General features: G+C 37.1%; 2 pseudogenes; one reads left to right on the top strand and one right to left on the bottom strand.

The window, feature by feature from the left end:
• Positions 1-3,539: 3,539 nt before the first annotated feature.
• Positions 3,540-4,383, bottom strand: LOC116885607 (annotated as a pseudogene).
• Positions 4,384-8,316: 3,933 nt separating this feature from the next.
• On the top strand, positions 8,317-9,232 carry LOC116890067 (annotated as a pseudogene).
• Positions 9,233-9,997: the final 765 nt, after the last annotated feature.

Raw genomic sequence — 9,997 nt, 5'->3', positions numbered from 1 at the left:
CCCTGTGTAATAGTAGCTTTCGCCAGTCATCCACATACCACCGTCACCTGAGGAAGTTCCACAAATCAGAATGAACTATGGACCTTACAAGTAGGGCTTCACTCAGCCTCAGTGTCTCATCTTCACATAAAGAAGCATGTAGGTTCTCAATAAGAGTTAGCCAGTGAGGATGTTTCATTTAACATTCAGATTGTTCCTTCCATGTGTTGTCCCATGCCTTTGGCATGTGAAGGCAAAAATGAAGTTTTTGTCAGTTTGTTTACTAAAGTTTTCTTCCAGTTACCAGCTTTGGCATCTATGTGGTGGTTAAACTGAGGCAGGCAGCCATTAGAGGTTAGTGCCTAGTGCCACTGACAGGGATGGATCCAGATACTTAACAGGAGCTGCTGCCAATGGCAGGCAGTAATTAGAGAAGTTACTCAGCAGACTTTTCCCTGTGGGAACAAAGCTTAATTTGCTGGGGCTGCAGAAAAACTCTGAACTCTTTAAACAACTTGGGGCCAGTGAGAAAGAGAAGGAGAGAGAGAAAATAACACACACACACACACACACACACACACACACACACACACACACACACACTGAGTAGATGAAACAAAATCAGAGTCCAAGGACCTCATATACACAACCATATACATGCATACATGCATATATAAATATATACATATACATATATACATGCACACATACACAAATACATACATACAAACAGATAGATATATACACATTCATACATTGAATGGTTAGAACAAAGCTCCAGAAAGCAGGCTTTAAGTATTTCACACATACACATGCAATCATACACACACACTATTGGTCGATAGAGCAAGCTCCAACACACACCCAGACAAGCTTTACATGTATGTATGCACACACATTGTTGATATATGGAAGGAACAATATTCCAAACCTCTACACTTTATTTTTCCCTCCATAGCTTACATATCCCAGCAAAACCTTTCACATGGTATAAAATTACAATGTGATTACACTTGACTTTTCTTCTAGTAAATAATTGTGAAAAGTATGTTCCCCAATACATTTACAAGATGTAACATCACATGGCCCAGGTAAAGAAAACAAACTATTCCCCAAAACCCACATACATTTGTAGCTAAGCAGCTTGCTATAGATTCACAAAGTATACACAAAGCAAGGTAGTTTTCTCTGCCATTTTCTCTTACTGGCAGGAAGCAGTTTGTGGTTACAAAGAAAGTAGATATTTTATTATTTACATTTAAAAGTAATCTTGTAAGAATATTAAAAAATTCATAAATCTAAACTTTTATATAGAAATCAGTCATATGTACCTTAAATCCTCAGAATATATATACTTATAAGAAATTTTTAATAAATCATATAAGAAACCTGAGGGCAGAAATGGGTATAAGAAATCTGCCTCAGTGAGAGTCATGCCAGTCAGTGCCATTGTTCTTGTTCCCTGATTATAAAAGGTCTCTAGATTAACTAATAAGATTATGCCTTTCTGAATAAACTTCAGATTGTTCCTTAAGACTATTTTTTTTTTACATCAGAACCAGTAGTAAAAACATCTCAACCTAGCTTCACTAAACAACTTTATTTTTCCAAATGTTTTCTAAGGGTCATTGCTGACAGTCCATATCTCTAAGTTCTTCCCTAGGTTGGTGAGAGAATCATTAATCTGCTCCAGCAGCAATGCCTGAAAGAGAACAAGCATTATTACTGTGAGTGCCAGAGATACTGTCCAGTGAGGGACTGGAAGCCACCTTAAAGTATTCATATAACTCCTAGATAAAAAGGGTTGTGAAGGTAGCAAGCAGAGCAAAATTCTATAACAGCAAGAAATCTCTGGGGTCATGCCATTTGAGGCTCCCCCATGTGGCTATGGTACCCCGTAGGCAGCTTGCCATGAGTTCTAAAGCCATTTGTCGTTCCTCCTGCATGGCCCTTGGCAGTTTTCCAAGATAAATACTGGCTGTTATCTGATTTCCCAGTAATAAATAAATGGTGATGGCTCTGCCTTTCTCCTGTGAGTTAGGTTTCTTGTGGGTTTGTGTATCCTGTGTGTTAGTGGGTACCAGTGTGTTGGGCTCTTGCACCTTACCTTTCACTTTATTTGAGACAGAGCCTTTCTTGTTTTGCATTTTGTTCTCCAGGCAAAGTGACTCGGAAGCACATACAAATCCTCTTGTCTTCATCCTCTACACCTCCTAAGAAGCTGATATGACAAATGTCTCTGACACTGGATCTGCCCTTCCAAAATCTTATCTTATGTGTGTGTGTGTGCTTAAGTGTATTGTGCATGTGTGCTTAAGTGTATATATTTGCATATTATGTTTCAAAGAGCTCTTGTATATCATTGGCAATTCTTATGACCCTACTCTAAATATCTAATGCTGTAAGAAGTAAATGTATATACATTTCTAGAAATATGCTTTCCCATAGTTTGCCCCTTTGTTTTCATCATGAATCTGAAGTCTAGTTGCAGCCTGTTTTCCCCCTACTCTGATAAAAGATAGCTACCTCTAAGTGTGATATGAACCCTTGCTGTCTCTTCTAAATATGCGCAATCTTTTTATCTGTTGTAAAGTGCTGAGACAACAGTTTGAAAAAGTCAAGCTTTCTCTAACTGACATTTTCGGTGTGGAATGATCACAAGTTATTTTATTATAGCATTTTTAAAACAGACTTTATTATCTAATAATAAACCATTTTTCATTCATCATATTTTACATTTTTTACCTTGAAGTGGATGTCATACTTTAATTAAAGAGCCACAAACACACAGAAGAAAAATTATATATGTGTGTATATATATTGCCTCAATACCCTAATTTTTACAAACAGAAATATTAAATTCAGAGTCACCCACAGACACTTCACCCCCCCCACCTCTGAAAAAAAATTTAAATCTTGGACTTATTGTTGAAAAAGGACTGTGATATAATCAGTACTGGAGTACTTTGTGTGTGTGCGTGGGGGGGGAGCTGTTTGTTTATTTTTGTTTTTATAATTTATTTATGTATTTATTTATTTATTTATTTATTTATTTATTTTTCTGTTGTTCTTTTCAGACACACCAGAAAAGGGCATCCGATTTCATTACAGATGGTTGTGAGCTACCATGTGGTTGCTGGGAAATGAACTCAGGACCTCTGTGAGAGCAGTCAGTATTCTTAACTACTAAGCCATCTCTCCAGCCCGTGTGGGGTCTTTTTGTTTTGTCCTTTGATAGTTCTGGATACTGAACTCAGGATCTTGTATATGCTGGCAAACTATTATACTACCAAGCCCAGGACTTCATTTGGCCTTAAATACAGAACCTCTCTTCATTCCAGGTGCTCTCCTCAAACCCCCAACTCTCTGACCTTGGCTTCCTGAGTGCTAGAAATGAAGGTGTGCATATCCAATTCTGGCCACTTTTGTCTATCTGCTGAGACAAGCTCTCACTAAGTAGTTTTGAGGTCCCAACCACCCCTATAAACAACTAGGCTAGTCTCAAACTCACACACATCTGCCTATCTCTGCATCTGACAGGGTCTGCCACTTCACCTCGCCTAATTATTCTCAAAAGTTCTTAGGTTAACTCTGATGTCCTGCAGGCCAAAGTAGTAATTAGGGTTTGACTGGGCTGCTGGTAGTTTTCTGTCTTTGAGTGTGTTGGACGCTTTCTTTACTGATTTCCTGGGAGTAAGAAGGACATGGCCTCCAGCTTTCTAACTTCTTGTACATTTTTTTTCCTTCCCTGATACCCTAGGATCTGGGGTCTCTAAAGCCATGGGGCTTTCCTTTTCTTGCTCTGAAGTGTATTTGGATCAGATCTCTTTTTTTTTGTTTTGTTTTTTGTTTTGTTTTGTTTTGTTTTTTTGAGATTTTGTTGAGATTTTGTTTTCCCCTTGTGATATTTTCTTGCATTTTTACATTTTGTTTATCTGAAGTTTCTCCTATTGGTACTAGATGTGGAATTATTTCTTCACGCTTGTCTGTCACTTTTGGTAACTTGATTTCGTTGCTGGCCTTTTTCTTCTGGGGTCCATGCCCTTCCTTTGCTTTTACACTAAACCACCTTGAGTTAAAAGCATTCTTGGACTTTTTCCTTAACATGTTTTCTTCCTCAACTTTTCCTTTTCATTCTTTCTTTTTCCCTTTAGTTCCTTTTTTTTCCTTCACGATATAGAAGAATATGATGTTTTCATTCCAATATGCAACATACTAGGAAAAGATGGAAACAAGAGTTTCACACTCTGCCATTTCTCTGGCAATTTTTTAAAGCACTTCTGAGACAGCCAGAATGTTTTCACTGATGTGCTGAGTCTCCATTCCAGTGTGACCGATATGTACACTACTGCAAGAGCCATGCTTGGAGATATTTAAGAAATCTATGCATATCGTAAGCACCATAGTTTAAGGCAGTAACAAAATGTATTCCTGATAACTAGAAGTCTTAAGACAATGTCAACTAAAGCTGTCTATCTACGTTTCCACTCTCATATGCTCAAAAGCTATGAATTACTTCATCTTTAAGGTAAAAAATGTACTTGCAACTAAGAGTAGACACTGGGAAACTGGTAAGGAAAAATTAAGTTGCATTTTGCCTAAGAAGTCTTCAAATTATAAACAAGACGATTATTTGTTTGTCTCTGGTTTATATGTATCAAATAAATAATATAGTTTACCTTTCTGGGTTTGGTGTCTGGAATGTGGGCGTGGAGTGGATCAAGGGAGAGGGGTCAGTCTCTGGTTGCCTTTCCTTCAATCTCTGCTCCACTCTTTGTCCCTATATTTCCTTTAGATAGGAGCACTTCTGGGTTAAAATTTTGGTGATGGGTGGGTGACCCTATCCCTCAACCAGGGAGGGCCATGCCTAACCTCTGGGTATGCTCTTGAGAGGAGAAGGTTTTTTATTGTAGGTGTGAGGGAGATAAGAGACATGGACACTAAAAGGGTACAGGGCAGGGATAGAGAGTACACTAGACATGGTTAGCCGATTGAACCTGGCCATGAGAAGAGAGAGGCAGTGTGAGCAAGAGAAGAGAAGAGAGAAGGCCAAGGGAACCAAGAGAACAAAGTGCCAAGAGGAGAAACAAAAGAAGCACCAAGAGCCCAAGAATACATGATCAAAATGTCTGAGCTTATAGGAAAGAGAAAAGGGAAGGAAAGAGAAGCTCAGGGATAGAAGGGTTTAGGGGACAGGGAAGTGCTGAAAGGTGCCAGGCTTTTGTAAGAGGTTCTTGCAGTGCTGTGACAGTCTGGCAGCCAGCATCCCCTTTGATACATTAATAAGCATCTAAGTTAGCCTCTTGTCCTGAGTGTCTTCGGAAACAAAACAAAATTGAGTCATTTAAACTGTGCAGGATGCTGGTTGTTAGGAAACATCTCTCCAGGGGCAAGGCCACACAACTTACTTATAGCGATGAAGCCTTGTTCCTCCTGCACATCTCTGCCATAAGCTTTGTGCTCCAAGGACTGACAGAGAAGGTTACCACCCTGCTTTCTAATTGCTCTTTGGAGCTGCTCATGTAATTTGCATTCCATTTTCCTTTCTTCTTCCTTCCTTCCTTCCTTTCTTTCTTCCTTTCTTTCTTCCTTCCTTCCTTCCTTTCTTTCTTCCTTCCTTTCTTTCTTTCTTTCTTTCTTCCTTTCTTTCTTTCTTTCTTTCTCTCTTTCAACTAGGACCTCTGGATAAAGGTTTTTAAAAAGTTACCTAACACCTTTGTGGAGATGCTGTCATGGGCTGAGAGTTGAGTTGATAATCCCCAATCTGCTGGGAAGGAACACCAGGAGATCATGAACCTTTAAGTCAGGACTAGTGTCTCAGTACACTTTTAGCAGAGACCCTGTTTCATGGTGACACCACCACGGTGGTGTCATTGAGCACTAAGGTGAGTGACCATAGCATAGAAATAGTAAGAACTAAAGACTAAGAAGCACTCCTTGAAGAAGCAACACTTCTGCTTCTTCAAGAAGATATATTTGCTGTTAATAAATGAAACCAAACCAATTCATAACAACAACAAACCTTACCATATTATATGCCTGACTAATATACTTTTGTATTTTTCTTACAGACAAAATATAAACTCATCATTGTGACCCTAAATTCAATATCAATAACTTTTATTTTGCTTTTAGTTGACTGCCAGCAGTATAGCTCTATTCTCTCCAACATAACCAGAACTTCTCATATATTAACTACAATCCCCTTACATTTAAGAGTAGAGAGCTATGTCAAACAACAAACATTTATCACATTAATCATTGCAATTGTATAGTCCAGTCACATGAATAGTGAATGATCCTCTTGTCCTGTAGCTGATCTTCAGAATGTTGCATCACAATCATAAAACTCTGTCCTTGAAACTAACATCTATCACTTCCACAGTGCATTCCTGCCAATCATTCTAATATTTTTAAAATTTTCATTACATAATTCATTTATTGTTGGGGAGGTGCATGTGTACATAAGACAGCATACATGTGAGGATGTTAGAAAATATGTCTTGGGACTGTGCCTCTCCTTCCACTATTGGGACACTTAATTGAACTTTGGTCACTGAGCTTCTTAGAAACCACCTATACCTGCTGAGCAGTCTACCTGCTACCTGCTAGTTTCTTTATTTTAGCTTCTGTGTGTTTGTAGTTGATCACTGTAATGAAAACAGCTAGTTGGATTCATGCAGCTATATAAGTGGTCATAACATTTAACACAGAGTCTCGTACTGTCATCTATGTTTTAGAATGTGTCAACTTTCATCTTTGAGTATAAATGTTACTCCATTGTTTGTACATACAATTTTGTCCTCATGAGTGTTTTTGTTGATGAACATATGGAACGATTGCATCTTTCAGGTGTTGGAATGATTCTGCTATGGAAGTGACTATGAAGGTTCATATTCTAGACCCTGATATTATTCTTTTTTATTCATAATTTATTGACACATTATCCTATCCCTCTCCCCTTGATTCCTTAACATCTCTTTTACTCCTTACCTTTGATCTCTTTTCTGATTTTGTAGCCCATATCTACCTTCTCTTAACACTTAACATATGGACATTGCGATACATGTTCTTGTTTCAGAAAGAATATGGTTTTTTCCCCTGTGTCTGTGTCAACTTGCTAAGTTCTATGTAACTTCATCAAGTTCTTGAAAATTTTGTGATTTCAATTTCCTTTTCAGATGAACGAAATTCCACTGTGTCTACATAGCACACTTTCATTATCTGCTGATGAACCTCTAGAATGAAGATAGATTCTTTGTAAATTCATCCTGAGAACTGCCGAGACTCTGCAGGGCAATGGCAGGGAAAAGAAGATTCCTCATTTATCCTTATTCCACCCTGGTCACTTCCTGGGTGGGTTTGTATCTTTTTCCCCAGATGCTAGTCTTAATTTTGCCATTATTAATAACAAGAATTGATGGCTCAATTTGTTGGAGATGCAATAACACTGCATTGGAATTTGGTAATTATTTTCAATTTTGTTTGAAACAATAATAGTAAATTATATAGTTTCTTTGACATCCTACTTTCCATAAAGTCCGAATTAAGATTCTCAGATCTCCATATGACCAGTCTGTAAACTCCTGCTTTTATTTTTGTAAGTTTTGACTGTTTGTAAGGTACATAATGATCTTTCTTTGCTATTCTGATTACATACCATCACTATATTCCCATAATTATTGGTAATATTGAGCTTCATTTCATATGCATTTTGATCATTTTGAATAATTTATTAAAAATATGACAGTCATGAACCTATTTTTCATTTGATTTATATTTTAGTTTTTTTCAAATTATTGTGAATATTAGTTTCAGATATCTTCTGTTGTTTCTCATGATGAATTTTAATTCTCTCTCATTTGAACTTCAGAAATAATAATGGCATGTTTTAAACATATTTTTGTGAAAAACTGATCCCAATCATTATATTCAAAAGAAATGAATACATTAATTCTTTGTTTCTCTTGTATGCTTTTTTAAGAACATTGTTCTCTGCATGTAGCAATAAATGTCCTGCAACTGAATTTATAGTCCAGATTAGTTTCAACTTCATAGAGTTGTCTTCCTGTCTCTGAAATGTTAAGATGAAAGGGATACACTACCACATCCAGGAAAAACATTAAATTTCAGTAAACATATATAATATTTTTCATTGACATAACAGAGAATATGTAGTTATATAAAGAAAAACTTTTAAATATTTTTCTCTGAAAGAGATATATAAAGTCAAGAAAGTGATGATTATCTTATTTAAGCTAGCTATATGAATTAATGGGCACTCAATTTACTTCCAGGGTACTGAACATAACAAATTTATTTACCTTTTTAACAGGAATGAAAATAACTCCTGCAAACTTGGCAATAGTAATATTCCTCCTCTCTCAGATTACAGTTGGAGTTCTTGGCACTTGCTCAATAATATTTTATTATATCTTTCTGATAGTCACTGGAAAGCATTTATTTAATCCCTAAAGACCTGAGTATAGAACACCTGACACTTGCCAACTGCTTGTCTATTATCTCAAAATGCATTCCAGAGACACCATTAGATTTCAGATTTAAATTTTTCCTGAATGATATTGGATGTAAATTAATAATTTTTATTTAGCAAATAACAAGGGGGATGTCCCTGTATGTCATGTGCCTACTGGGTTGCTTCCAAGCAATCACAGTCAGAACCAGCAACTCCAGGAGGAGGATGCTTAAGCACAGAGCCAACACATATATTAGTCCCTCCTGCTTAGTCAGATGGCTTATCTACCTTCTAAACATCTTGACTTCAGCAAAAGTGTTAGGATCCAGTTACAACAAAAATATTACTACCATGAGTTTTGAGTACTGTTCTTTGTTTACTTCCAGCTATGTGGCAACAGCACTGTTTATGTTTTTACTTTGCTTCTCTGGTGGCTTGTGTAGATCTCATGGCTGCTCAAGTTTCTCCATGGTTTGTATCCTCTATAAACACAAGAGACAAGTCAAGCATATCCATGCTACTCAGCATTTTCTAAAGTACTCCCCTGAAGACAGAGCCACCCAAAATATCCTCATCTCGGTGTGCACATTTGTCCTCTCTTACTCAATCTCTTCTACATGTGTAATCTTTACGAGCTACTCCAAAAGCTCAGTGCTATAGGATGTAAGTGTATTTATATTTTTAGAAATATGCTATGCAATATGTTTCCCCTTTGTTCTCACCAGCAATTTCAAGACTAGTTGCAGCCTGTTTTTATCCTTCTGTGGTAAGAGATAGTTACCTCCAAATATTGCATGAGCAAGGTATCTCTTCCTTCTTGTGTACTGCCATGACCTTTTATCGATTGTAGATTGCTAAGAAAACTGTTTTAAAAATCAGTCATCTTTTAACAAACTCCCTTGTCATGTGGTTTGATCACTAGGTGTTTTATTATAGTTTTAAGTTTTACAGAATTTTATTCTAATAAACAATGTTTCAAATACATAGAATCATGTCATAAGGGTTATTATGTAATAGTAGACAAAGTAGAGTAGAACATGAGTGTAACTTTAATTTTTTCAAATTCAATTTTTAATGATGGTTCTTAAACACTTTAACCTCCCTTTTAGCCCACCACCCGCTAGAGGTAGTGGGGGGAAAAAGGATATGGGTTTTGGGGGTAGTGGGCCAGTTTAGAAAAGTTCTTTATTGTCTGGAAATCTGCAGTTCAGTTCACAGGTTAGCAGCAGCAACTTGATCCATTTGCAAATACTTCACAGATATACCATCAACACAGTTCAGTATAGATAAATAGCAGGTATCAGCAGCAGATGCACTACGTGGCAGAGACAGCCAAGCCTCAGCCTCTGCACAAGTCATCAGGAGAGACAAGGAGAAATGTGGGTCTTGAGATCTTAAGTGTAGCACAGCCTTCCATGTACAGGGTTCCAAACATTATTTCTTGATCTCTTTCTGTCTCTCTGTCTCTCTGTCTCTCTCTCTTCTCTACATGTACATATTTTTATATATGTGTGAACACCTTCATTTTTTAGTGTGGATGTT

The sequence above is a fragment of the Rattus rattus genome, chromosome 1, assembly GCF_011064425.1.
Source record: "Rattus rattus isolate New Zealand chromosome 1, Rrattus_CSIRO_v1, whole genome shotgun sequence".
NCBI lineage: Eukaryota > Metazoa > Chordata > Mammalia > Rodentia > Muridae > Rattus > Rattus rattus.
Note: the sequence above shows the minus strand (reverse complement) of the source record. Positions and strands in the feature narration are given on the sequence as shown.